The sequence below is a fragment of the Podarcis erhardii genome (assembly GCF_964252035.2).
Source record: "Podarcis erhardii genome assembly, chromosome: 7".
Lineage (NCBI taxonomy): Eukaryota > Metazoa > Chordata > Lepidosauria > Squamata > Lacertidae > Podarcis > Podarcis erhardii.
The window spans coordinates 26069054-26082835 of NC_138511.1; positions in this window are offsets into that span (position 1 = coordinate 26069054).

Below are 13782 nucleotides of genomic sequence, written 5' to 3' on the forward strand. Positions count from 1 at the left end.
CCAGCCGAAGCTCCCTCTTCTTTTCTCCTCCTCCCTTAACATAAATACACTGCTGATAACACACACGAGCACGTGTTTTCTAAACTGAGTGGTGAGATTGGGCTATTCGAGGGACGGGGTGGGGTGCAACGTAAGTTTCAAAGTCCGGGTTGTGCGCAGCATATGTTTCAAAGTCCGGGTTGGAAATTTCCTTTTTGTTGCAGGGTGACAATGGCCCAATTGCCCAAGCTGGCGCCTCCGCACCAAGGAAAGGAAAGTGTTGAAATAAACGACAGACGAATGACAAGTGTCATATGGGAGGCATCTCTCGAGCATGTCTCGGGGAGTCCCTTTTATTGAATATTACAGCATTGCCACATATGTGCTTGTTAACACAAATACAATGCAAGGGTTGCATATAGGCATTAATCATCGATAGATTAAAGGTTGGGAAAGGGAACACAGAATTGGACAGGTATGAAAACCTCCTTATTAAACTATTACTAGTGATTGATATAGCAAGACTTAAAAGAACATAACTATTGCATTCCGTAGATGTGGTTAACCATGCATTGAGAACAGGTCAGGGTACGATGTTTCATGAACTCAATGTGAACTAAACATTCTAGGGTGGGTGAGGAAGGAACGCTTCAGCTTAGAGCGGTTTGCCAGAGTCACGTGCAGAAGCAAAACTTCCCATCAGGAAAGAAAGGATTTCTTTGCACTGTTCCTAGTTAAACTATGGAAATCGCTCCTGCAGGAATGGATGGCAGGGAAAGAGGATTGAGCACCTTCACTGATGGCTATGCCTCCGTAGCTGGAGGCATTGATGCTTCTGAATGCCAGTTGCTGGAAACTACAGGAGGGGAGAATAGCTTGTGTGCTCAGATCGTTCCTATGGGCTTCTCACGAGCATCCGGTCAGCCACTGTAAGAAGAAGATGCTGGACTAAAGGGGTCATTGGCTTGATCCAGAAGGCACTTCCTATGTCACTATGGGATTTTGCCTGTCTGCATGCAAAAGGAAAAAGAGAAGTCCTTGCAGGCAGAAAAGGAGTCTATTAGGGAGGAAGGTTCCACCCAGTGGATACTGAAGTAGCAGTACAGTGGTGCCTCAGGTTACATACGCTTCAGGTTACAGACGCTTCAGGTTACAGACTCCGCTAATCCAGAAATAGTACCTCAGGTTAAGAACTTTGCTTCAGGATGAGAACAGAAATCGTGCTCTGGCGGTGCGGCGGCAGTGGGAGGCCCCATTAGCTAAAGTGGTGCTTCAGGTTAAGAACAGTTTCAGGTTAAGAACGGACCTCCGGAACGAATTAAGTACTTAACCCGAGGTACCACTGTAGTAGTAGTAGTAGTAGTAGTAGTAATAATACTACATGCTGCCCCACTGATGCACCTTCAGAGGTTGCCTCTGGTACCCAGAGAGTCCTTCCCTCTCCTTAAATTTCACTTTAAAGAAGCATTCTGCTTCAGCTAATAGAATAACTTGTGAGGTGTGTGCATGTGGTGTGCACTGCAGTTTCTCTTATTTGCAAATGTGCCCATGGACTCCAATTGGTTGCTGATCCTTACTCTAAACCTTAGAGGTACTATGCAGCACTCAACCTATTACACAACACCCCTTGTGCAGTGTCATTCCCTGTAAAGCTCCCAGCCGAGAGTTGAGCCAGACAAACATATGACACTTCAGTCTCTCCAAAAGAAAATGTCAGAGATGTTTTGGAGCCTATGGTAATCCACCTAGACAAGTCTATATAATAAAAATATAATAATGTCGTCACACAACCTCCATAGCAGGGCAGAGCAAAGCGAGTTGGGGCAGAGCTCCCAGTACATACATAAATACATATAAAATAAACTCCAAGCTATTTTTTCAAGTATTTCTACTTGTATTTTTTAAAATCAGCAGTGTGGAAACTCAAAACTGCCCTATAGGACACTGCCCAAGCCCAAGCCCTCACATGGCCCTACTCCACATACTCCCTGAGTGCTTTATTTTTCCTGGCTGGAAACTGTCCTTGAACTCTGATAATGCTTTTTTGCTTGCCAGGATGAAGGTGTGTGTAGAACTTTTGTGTGTCTGGAATGTAGCCCACATAAAACAAAGGTCACATCCATTTTTTCACTCTATTCTGCCTTGGTCAGACCTCACCTGGAGTCCTGTGACCAATTCTGGGCACCACAGTTTAAGAAGGATATTGGCAAGCTGGAACATATACAGAGGAGGGCAACCAAGATGAGCAAGGGGTCTGGAAACCAAGCCTGATGAGGAACGGTTGAGGGAGTTGGGTATGTTTAACCAGGAGAAAAGAAGCCCGAGAGGTGATACAATGGTCATCTTCAAATAGCCAAAAGGCTGTCACATGGAAGGTGGAGCAAACTTGTTCTCTGCTGCTCCTGAGGGTATGATCCAAACCAATAGGTTCAAACTGCCAGAAAGGAGATTCTGACTAAACCTTAGGAAGAACTTTCTGGTGGTAAGAGCAGTTTGACAGTGGAACAGACCACCTCAGAAGGTGGTGGACTCTCCTTCATTGGAGGTTAGGTGGGCATCTATTAGGGATTCTTTAGTTGTGATTCCTGCATTGGACTGGAAAAGGGTTTGCATATGTCCTCTTTTTTCCCCCAGGGCACACCTTCTTTTTCATGGGTAGAGTCCTCACAGTGATCCATAGTTAAAAGTAGAAGTTGGCAAATGTGTTCTCTTTCTTGCTCTTCAGAATATGGCAACACCTGTGTACCGTGCAGCAAACTAAGACAAACATTCAAAAATTAATGGTATTAACACAAGCATACAAGGGCAACATACCTAGAATTAAGACACCAGACCCTCCAAAATGAATAGCAGATGGTTGAGGTTCCTCTAGGTAAGAATTAATAAAGCAAATAAAAGAGACCTGGTCCTCCTGAAACCTGTCGCTGTCAGTTTCACCCCACATGAGACTACAGTGCTCTGTTAACCTATGAAGCGGTACCACATTCTGCCCTACCAACTGGTCTTACTGAATTGACAATTGCTCTGCCACAAAAATGCAATTGTCCATTTTGTACATGGGTAGGCAAACTAAGGCCCGGGGGCTGGATCTGGCCCAATTGCCTTCTCAATCCGGCCTGTGGACAGTCCAGGAATCAGCGTGTTTTTACATGAGTAGAATGTGTCCTTTTATTTTAAATGCATCTCTGGTTTATGTGTGGGGCCTACCTGGTGTTTTTACATGAGTAGAATGTGTGTTTTTATTTAAAATTCATCTCTGGGTTATTTGTGGGGCATAGGAATTCGTTCATTCTTTTCCTTCAAAATATAGTCCGGCCCACCACATGGTCTGAGGGACAGTGGACTGGCCCCTGCTGAAAAAGTTTGCTGACCCCTGGTCTTGTGCAATGCAGCAGGGAGGTGCACTGTTGAGAAAATGTGAATTGGTTAGCTCTGCCTGTCATTGGCTCTGGCGCCACCTATTGTGGGGGTACCCTGCATTCCACTCAATCAGTTCCAAAGGGCACCAGCCACCACTGGCCAAAGTCTGGGACTTTTTAGTTTGATCAAGAGAAGGACATGATAGCAGTTTATAAGATTGCTCATAGCCTGGAGGCAGTGGACAGAGAAAAGTGTTTCTCCTCTCCTAACACTAGAACCCATGGACACCCAATGATACTTGAGTGTTGAGAGATTAAGGATGGATAAAAGAGAGTCCTTCTTTACACAGTGCAGAGTTAAACTACAGAACTTGCTCCCTCGGGAGGCAGTGATGGTCACCAACTTGGAAGGCTTGAAAATGAGGCAAGTACAGACCTTGGTGGTTCCACATGATAAGGCGTTCAGCCTAAGATACAGGAGTAGAACGCTACCAATGTCTACTAGCCATGATGGCTATGATCTGCCTACACAAGTTGGAGGCAGAAATACTTCTTAATACCAGTTGCTGTGAACCAAAGAAGGGGAGAATGCTGCTGTGCTCAGGTTCTCATCGTAGGCTTCTCATTGGGTCATCTGGGGGACCACTGTGAGAACAGGACTAGGTGGGCCACAGAATGCAAGGAGTGAGCTGAAGTCCAAGACAGGAAAAGAGGTGGCAAGGGAACACCTAGATACTTTAAATGAATTCAGATTTCCAGGGCCTGTTGAGTTGCACCCAAGGGCACTAAAGCAGCTTGTGGATATAATCTCAGAGCCTCTGTCTATGATCTTTGAGAATTCTTGGAGAACAGCTGAGGTCCCTGTGGACCAGAGGTGGGAAAATGTTTTCTCCATCTTCAAAAGGGGGAAAAAAGAAGAAGACCCAGGTAAGCATCAACCAGACATTGATACCAGGAAAGGTCCTAGAACATATTGTTAAACAGAAAATGACGCTGTGATTAATGGCTTTCTCAAAAACAAGTCATGCCGGACAAATCTCATTTTTTTTGGATAGAGCTACAAGCTTGGTGGATCAGAGGAATGCTGTGGACGTAGTGTATTTTGATTTCAGTAAGGCTTTTGACAAGGTCCCCCAGGATATTCTGGTGGAGAAACTGGGAAAATGTGGGCTAGATGAGGTAACTGTTAGGTTGTTTTGTAGCTGGCTGGCTGACCGAACCCAATGAGTGTTCACTAATGGTTCCTCATCATCCTGGAAAAAAGTGACAAGTGGAGTGCTGTTCAACACCTTTAAAAATGTTTTGCACGAAGGAATGGAGGGGATGCTTATCCAATTTGCAGACGACACCAAACTGGGAGGGGAGCTAATGCCAGAGAAGACAGAATCAGGATTCAAGATGACCGTAACAGATCGCAGAACTGGGCCAAAACTAACAAAATGAATTTCAGTAAGGACTAATGCAAGCTTCTGCACTTAGGCAGGAAGAACCAGCTGCACAAATATAAGAGGTGAGACTCCTGGCTTGCCAGTAGTACTACATTGCAGGGGGTTGGACTAGATGACCCTTGGAATCCCTTCCAACTCTACAATTCTACAATTATGTTCTTAAGCATAAATGAAGATATTCACAAGGGCAATCGGGAGCTTTCCAAGCCTGGATAAGGAACACAAAGAGACCACTATTTTGGGATTTACTGCTCAGCAGGATGAAAATACTTTTATTCTCCCAGCAGCAATTAGCCCAAGCAACTGGGCTTTTAAATTCCCAACGGAGAGGAGTTCTTTAAGCTAATCTCCTCCTCATGTCAAGGCTTTAGTTCAACAGGGTTACGACACCAAAATTTCTTTTGCAATCTCGGAGCGATATCTGGGCAAAGCAATGTTGCAATCGTCTCTCCTGTCTTGTTTGTTTGGCTGCTTCAGACAGGTTCTTAACAAGGGCTCTCCAGCCTCCACGCTGCCATTCCCAGCCCCAGAAAGCCAATCTGTAATGCTTTTCCAGCAGAACACTCCACCAGTCTGTTAGGTCTATCTGTTGAACAAGAGCAGGCATAGGCAAACTCAGCCCTTCAGATGTTTTGGGACTGCAACTCCCATCATCCCTAGCTAACAGGACCAGTGGTCAGGGATGATGGGAGTTGTAGCCCCCAAACATCTGGAGTGCCGAGTTTGCTTATGCCTGGACAAGAGGCTGTATCTTTTGTCACACGCACCCCCGAAACCTCTATGTTGTTTACAAAAGAGAATATAAAATAAGGAATTAACTACAAAATTGACAGACTTGCAGACTGTTGCTTCACTCTGTCTTTTCTCTATCATTTCTCAACCTGCACTAGACATTTGGGACAATTGTATTGCTCGTGTGCTCAAGACATTGATTCCATAAAACATATTTTGTTGCACTGTGCAAAATATGAGCAAGCAAGGGTTGAACTGATACTACCCTTGCTGGTGCCTTTCCCGGGAAAATCAGAGGCTCACTATGTCAGGTTCCTATTGGAAGACCAGACAAATGCTAGAACTTTAGCAGTGGCAAAGTTTTTATCGGTGGTTGCAAGAACCAATGATCCATATATTCTGAACAAAATGCTTGTTTAACCTGGAGGTAGGCTGTATGAATTGTGTATTGCTTTGTAACGATTTGTTGGGTCTCTGGGCCGTAATAAAGATTGTTGTTGTTGTATTAAACACACACAGCGATGGGGTACCTCAGACCTGCAGGCCTAATTCAGCCTGCCAGGCTTCTCCATGTGGCCCACAAGGCTGTTTTGGTCAAGCTGTGCACACCTGTGTATGCTGTATATATTCTGCACCCTGTCTTCTAGCTATCAAATCATAACCACAGTATTGTAGATGATGATATTGTGGTTATGATTTGATAGATATGATTTCCGTTGCTCATAGGTCAAACCCTTCTCGCGAGTTCATCATACTATAATATTTCTTTAACTTGTCTGAAGAAGGCTTCCATTAAACACTCACCATTAGATTTTCTTAATTTTGCTGTTAATTTTGCCAGTTCTCTACACACACACACACACACACACACACACACACACAACATTCTTTTTTATGGTCCAGAGACTGGCAAAAGCAAAGTACAGCAGAAATACAGAAAAAAACATTACTAGGCAGTCACTGTGTTTTATCCAATATTTCTAATTCTTACTGCCTCCGAGAGAAATTTTGCCATGGCCAGGATTATATCATTTTTCTTATCTTCATGGAAATATTTGAGATACATAGTCCATTAACCCACTTATCCATTCCTCTTTGGTTGGAACTTCTTCTTCCTTCCATTTCTGCACATACAGAATCCTAGCAGGGCTTCCTTCTCTTTACCCTTTACAGCAGGCTTCCTTAAACTCAGCCCTCCGGATGTTGTGAGACTACACATGGAACTGGCAGAAATGACTGGCAGAATCCGAGACCAGGGAGAAGAGTCGGTGGAAGAAGATTGGAAGAAATTTAAAGTTTATCTACAGAAACATTGTAAAATTAAGGAATGTTAGAAGGAGGCTGGAATGAAGTTATGTGGCTTTAGCAGAAATATTATAAAGGATTAAGTACAGTAAAAATAGATTGTTAATGGATGAAAGGAGGAAAGGTAAAGTTACATTATATTAAGATAAATTATAGGATAAAAATTGGGAAAGATGGAAAGGATTTGCTGAAATAGCTAACCGAACTAGAATACAAAAAAGGGAGGTGCGAGGAGGTCAAGGAAACAAGCAAATGAAAGATAAGTTATGGGAAGGTTCGTTGTGTTTTTTAATTGTTTCTATTTTTCTGGTTTTTTATAAAAAAAAATTCTTTCTATTATGTGTTGTCAAGTTTTTGTTTAATTTGGAGTTATCTCTTTTTGTAACATTTAAAACTTTAATAAATATTATTTTTTTTAAAAAAAGAGACTACAATTCACATCATCCCTGACCACTGGTCCTGCTAGCTAGGGATCATGGGAGTTAGAGGCCAAAAACATCTGGAGGGCCGAGTTTGAGGAAGACTGCTTTACAGTTTGTCTCTGTTTTATATCAGGCGTGGACAGCCTCAGGCATGGCAGCTGTCTGGCTCCCAAGTTCTTCCCAGGCCACACACTTCACTGGTCCTGCTTTGGACCCCAAGTTCCCAAGGATATTCTTGTGGAGAAGCTAGTAAAATGTGGGCTGGATGAGGTAACTGTTAGGTGGATTTGTAGCTGTCTGACTGACTGAACTCAATGAGTGCTCACTCGTGGTTCCTTGTCATCCTGGGGAAAAGTGACAAGTAGAGTGCTGCAGACAGTGGTGGAGCTTTAATCTCGGGGTGGGGGGGATGGAGAGCAGGTGGTGGCATGGCTGGCGCACGTCCCGGGGGCATGGCATGCTGCCTGCAGGGGCGTGGTGTGCTTCCCTGGGCGTGCCGCGCATCCTGGGGGCATGGCGTGCCGCCTGCGGGAGTGTGGTGCCCAGCGGGTGTGTGTGTGTTTGTGTGTGTAGTCACGATGGCACCCCACCGGGATAGTGCCACCGGGGGCAATGCATTCCCCCCCCCCCGGCACCCCTGTTCCTCCGCCAGTGGCTGCAGGGTTCTGCCCTGCTCCCAGTGTTATTCAACATCTTTATAAATGTCTTGGATGAAGGAATTGAGGAGATGCTCATCCAATGTTTCATCCATGACTGTAGTGTGCCCTTGGAACTCTGATAACACCCCATGCTTGCCTGCATGGAGGGTATGTGTCAAACCAGCATGGTGTAGTGGTTAAGAACAGTGGACTCGTAATCTGGTGAACCGGGTTCGATTCCCTGCTCCTCCACATGCAGCTGCTGGGTGACCTTGGGCTAGTCACACTTCTCTCTGAAGTCTCTCAGCCCCACACACCTCACAGAGTGTTTGTTGTGGGGGGAGGAAGGGAAAGGAGAATGTTAGCTGCTTTGAGACTCCTTCGGGTAGTCATAAAGTGAGATATCAAATCCAAACTCTTCTTCTTCCTGTACAAAGGTAAAATTTACATTTGCTGCTCCACTCACTTTTGCCTCTGGCCCTGCCTTCCTCTGGCATGTGGACCTTGTTAGGTAACCCAGAAGGGAATCCGGCCCTTGGGTTGAAGAAAGATTCACCTCCCTTGCTTTATATTGTGGCTGTTGAGTTGGGGGAAAGGTTGCTACATGGCATCCATTTGGATCAGAGGTTCCCAAACTCATTTGGCCAACTACAAGAAAAAAAATAGCTCCCCCCCATGCCAGATTTACATATAAGCTAAACAAACTATAGCTTAGGGCCAGTGGCGTAGCGTGGGGGGTGCAGGGGGGGGCCAGCCGCACCGGGCGCAACATTTGGGGGGGCGCGTGCTCGCACTCGCAGCTCTCTGCCCCTACCTGGCTCACTCTCTCTCACTGCAGTGCTGGCTGTCCGAATCTGATCCGAGCTGCTGGGTCGCCGCCCACTGTGGAGGGGGAGGGTGCCAGGCATGCGTTGCGGTGCGGTGCGGAGCGGAGCGGAGAGAGAGCGAGGGAGGGACTATCTGGGGGAGGGACAGTGCAGCGGTCGCCCAGCGCAGCGCTGAGCGCGGGAGAGAACCACACCCAACCAGCCCAGGCAGCAGCAAGAAGAAGCTGGCAGCGGTGGCAGGTTAGTGGTTAGGGGCGCAAATTACTTGCCTTGCCACGGGTTAGGGGGTGCAAATTACCTGCCTTGCCCTGGGTTAGGGGGCGCAAATTACTTGCCTTGCCCCGGGTGCTGACAACCCACGCTACGCCGCTGCTTAGGGCCCCACTCACTTGGGGCCCCCCCAAAAAATTAAAGGAAAAAAACCTGGATGTACATTTTCAAAATATGAGATAAAAAAACAAATAAAATAAAACCTACATACAGGAACAGTGTTTTGTGTCGTGTAGGCTCCTAGTTGTTATGTGCAAATGGCTTTCGATACCTATTAGGTCCATAAATTACCATATAGCATATATCCAACACAAAAAACAGCAACAATCTGTTGTTGACAAAGGACAGCTGGACATATAAAGGACCCCATTACCTTCAGTAGCATAGGGCCTCATCAAACCTAAATCCGGCCCTGCACCCCCCTGGAAATCTGCCTTCTTTAAGAGAACAGACAGAAAGTTGCCATGACAAATTTGCATTCTTTTATGTATCTGTATTCCTACCTATGTCCTACAACATAGTGATGAAAGAAGATGTTGTAAATAAGACATGTTGAAGCTTGAAATGATATAATTATTTATTAAAATCAACCATAGTAACATTCACACCGCACACAGAAAATTAAGGCAACAAAGGATAATATTCAAATAAAAATTACGAATAACATTAAAGATAATCCCAATGAGAAGGATTAACCGGTGGCGCTGCTGCCAATTTATTAATGTTTGGCTCTATTTTGGTGGCAGCATTCTAAAATCACCACGATTGGCTATTTTTAGCAGGTTTCTCTTTTTTAAAGTTAACTTGCATTTTGTGTGTTTATTTGGAAAATAAAAGGTAAAGGTAAAGGTACCCCTGCCCGTACGGGCCAGTCTTGACAGACTCTAGGGTTGTGCGCCCATCTCACTTAAGAGGCCAGGGGCCAGCACTGTCCGGAGACACTTCCGGGTCACGTGGCCAGCATGACAAAGCTGCATCTGGCGAGCCAGCGCAGCACACGGAAACGCCGTTTACCTTCCCGCCAGTAAGTGGTCCCTATTTATCTACTTGCACCCGGGGGTGCTTTCGAACTGCTAGGTTGGCATGCGCTGGGACCGAACAACAGGAGCACACCCCGCCGCAGGGATTTGAACCGCCGACCTTTCAATCGGCAAGCTCTAGGCGCTGAGGCTTTTACCCACAGCGCCACCCGCGTCCCATTTGGAAAATAATCACCATGATTTTATGTTAAGTTGGTAAGCGTCATTACACAACAGATGAAACATGTATGAATGGTTTCTCAAAATTTTATTCTCTTCTCTTGTTTCTTTACACTTCCACTGCCCTCTTATTTTTATTCCATGTCCCCCAATTGCACCTGGGGCTACTGCTGCCCCATTGGATCATTCCAGTAACCCCCCTGGTATCACCCACTTTGAGAAACACTGATCTGGTTCCTCCAGCATCAGATGTGCAGCTGCAGTTGGCATGATGTGGTTGTTGTGGTTGTTTAGTTGTTTAGTCGTTTCCGACTCCTTGTGACCCCATGGACCAGAGCACACCAGGCACTCCTGTCTTCCACTGCCTCCCACAGGTTGGTCAAACTCATGTTGGTAGCTTCGAGAACACTGTCCAACCATCTCGCCCTCTGTCCTCCCCTTCTCCTTGTGCCCTCAGTCTTTCCCAACATCAGGGTCTTTTCCAGGGAGTCTTCTCTTCTCATGAGGTGGCCAAAGTATTGGAGCCTCAGCTTCAGTATCGGCATGATGTGGAGACCTATGTAAACGGTGGAGGTAGGCGGGAATCGACCATAAATGAAACAACTACCAAGTCACTTCAGATTGGCCTTGAATGCTAAGAAACAGCAACATGACTTTCAGAGTTGCCACCACCCAGTCTTGGCACTGTGCAAAGCAAACACAGAAACCCATGTTTGAAGTGCTACACATTTGCAAGACTGAATCTTGCCCTTTTTAATAAAACAAAACACAAAACAAAACGCACCAGGACAATTAAAATGCTGCAGCGAGTGGGAGTGACCCTGTATGTTTTGTTTTGGCAAATGCTGGGAAGTGATTAGAAGTTGAGCAATATCTATTGCTTCTGTTGCAATCTGCCATGCTTAGAAGCCATCTAGTGGTGACTGGTGCCTCATACAGAAACAGTTGCAGAAACTATGGAGGGAAAAATTTAGATATAGGCATTTTAGCGACAGGTTAGAAGATAGGAACCCTGCCTCAGTGGCTATGAATGCCTTTGGCTTCTACAACAGCTATGTCTGTTCTTGGACTGGAATAGCTTGACCAGACTAGTCCAGACCCTCCAAGTGTCCCTGTTTTCCAGAGACAGTCCTGGCTTTACAGAAGCTGCCCCGGTTTCTGATTTGATCCCAGAGTGTCCCACTTTTCCTTAGGATGTCCCTATTTTCATTGGAGAAATGTTGGAGGGTATGGAGTTATGCGACTCCTGAGCCAAGGAAATAAGCAACTATATATCCTTGAGAAGACATCTGAAGGCAGCCCCATATAGGGAAGTTTGTTAATGTTTAATGTTTTGTTCCATTTTTATATATTTTCAAAGCTGTCCAGAGTGTCTGGGGCAACCCAGTCAGATGGGTATTGTATAATTATTATTATTATTATTATTGACACCCCTATTTTCATCAGAGAAATGTTGGAGGGTATGTTAGTCTAGGCCAGGGGTAGGCAACCTAAGGCCTGGGGGCCAGGTGTGACCCAATCGCCTTCTCAATCCGGCCCGTGGAGGGTCTGGGAATCAGCGTGTTTTTACATGAGTAGAATGTGTCCTTTTATTTAAAATGCATCTCTGGGTTATTTGTGGGGCATAGGAATTCGTTCATCCCCCCCCCCCATATAGTCCGGCCCACCACATGGTCTGAGGGAGGGTGGACCGGCCCACAGCTGAAAAAGGTTGCTGACCCCTGGTCCAGGCATTGGTAACTCCCAAGCAGGGGTGCCAACTCGAACAAAACATTCAGAGGGCTCAGCTAAGCCCTGCCCCACATCACCGATCACAATACATGGCGCGCACACACCATTTGAACGGCAATGCCCATCAACTTGCGGGGGTGGTGTTGTGTCAAAGGGACCTCCTGTTGATGGAAAAATTACAATATCAAGGTTTGGAAAAGCCAGGATCCAAAGAGACAAAAACAAGGCAGCCTTAAGCGATGATCCTTTATTTCAGTTGCAACTCGGTTCCCCCAAGGCAAAGCAAAAGGAAGAACCCCAGCTACAGGTGAGTAACACTTTTATTTACTATGGTAAGGTAGGTACACTACATTTTTGGGTTGTGGGTGCGAGAGATTGGGTTATATGTGGGTACATAGGTGATGAGTCCAAAAACGATTACACGGGTGCAGAAATGAAAAGACACAGGTGCAAACTAATTTACATTTGTCAGGGAAGGTAGGTGCAAAAGAGTCCTGGTGGGTTTAAAAGGTAGGTTGATAGAGTTGGATTCCGGGGAAACAATGGAGTCTGGTTTTTAGAAACTGGGTGTGACATGGGAGTTAATTCTTCTTGTTTGCTGCAGGCTCAGCGTTGATGCAAAGTTCCTGGAATTGCAGAGGAAGAAGGTTATGATCAGAAGATTTCTCCTCTGGGAAATCTGTGGTCAAGTCCTGTCAGGGAACTGCCATCGGAGCCCAGGGTGGTGGCAAGGCTCCCAGACGCTAGAGAGGGAACCAGCAGGGAGAGAGGGAGAGCTTCCGCTGAAGAAGTAGAGGAGGAGGAGGCGTCGGAGGGAAGACTCAGAGACGCTTCCAGCGAGACCAGCGGAGAGAGCTCAGGACCTCCCATTGGGACGCCCACTCTGCACAGAAAGCTGTCGCGCAGGGAAGCTAGGAGGAGACTCATGGTCAAGGAGCTTTTATGTTGGAAGAAATTCAGGAAACGCCCACTGACGGATTCTGCCAGCGATTAAGACAGCCACGAAGTAAGGGCTGTCCGGGCAGGGAAAGTTTTAGCCAACTACTCAGCTTGGAGCGGTGTGGCGCTTACGCACAAGCAACCCCTTATCCCATTACAGCAATCCATCAGTCCTCGACGTTGTTTGTGCGGAGGAGGCATCATGAGCAAAACAGAAGGAGCCGGCGGTGGAGAGGGAGCCAGGGGAGGACCAACTCTGGAGGAGAGAAACAGAGATTTGGAACAACAGCTGGCTCTAGTAGCGGCGCGGCTCGATGAGAGGCGGGCTCAGGATGCACAGGGGAAACCCACCCCCATTGCAAGGAAGGTACCGGGACTGGTGCATAAGTTCGGGGGCGATCTGAGGGACTACCAGGCATTTAAGACAGAGGTGCAGTATGCACTGGACCTGCAGTATGATGACTTTGTAGATGAGGGGGCGAGAGTAGCCTTCGTGATCGGACACCTGGAGGCTGGAGCCAGAGAGTGGGTTAGACCACTGATGGCATCCGATAATGATGCCTTAAAAGACTTGAGGAAGTTTTTTTCAGCCATGGATCTGATGTTTTCCAGCCAAATTGAGCAGAGCGTTGTACGCAGGCAGTTGATGGCGTGCAAACAAGGGAACCAATCAGTCAGAGAGTACTGGTCGCGATTTGCCATGCTCATACACCGACTTGGGTGGGATTTGACTTCAGAACCGATTCAGATGTTATTTGAAGAAGGCCTAGCCCCCGCAGTAAAAGACGAACTTTCCCGCGCGCCCCGCCCGCAGTCGATGGATCAGCTGACCAAGGCTGTACTTGCCATTGGAGCGCGGCAGGAAGCACGGGCTCTGGAGAAGCGGGAAGGCAGAGGAGAGCGTTGGAATGACTTGCGCATTCCTGAAATACC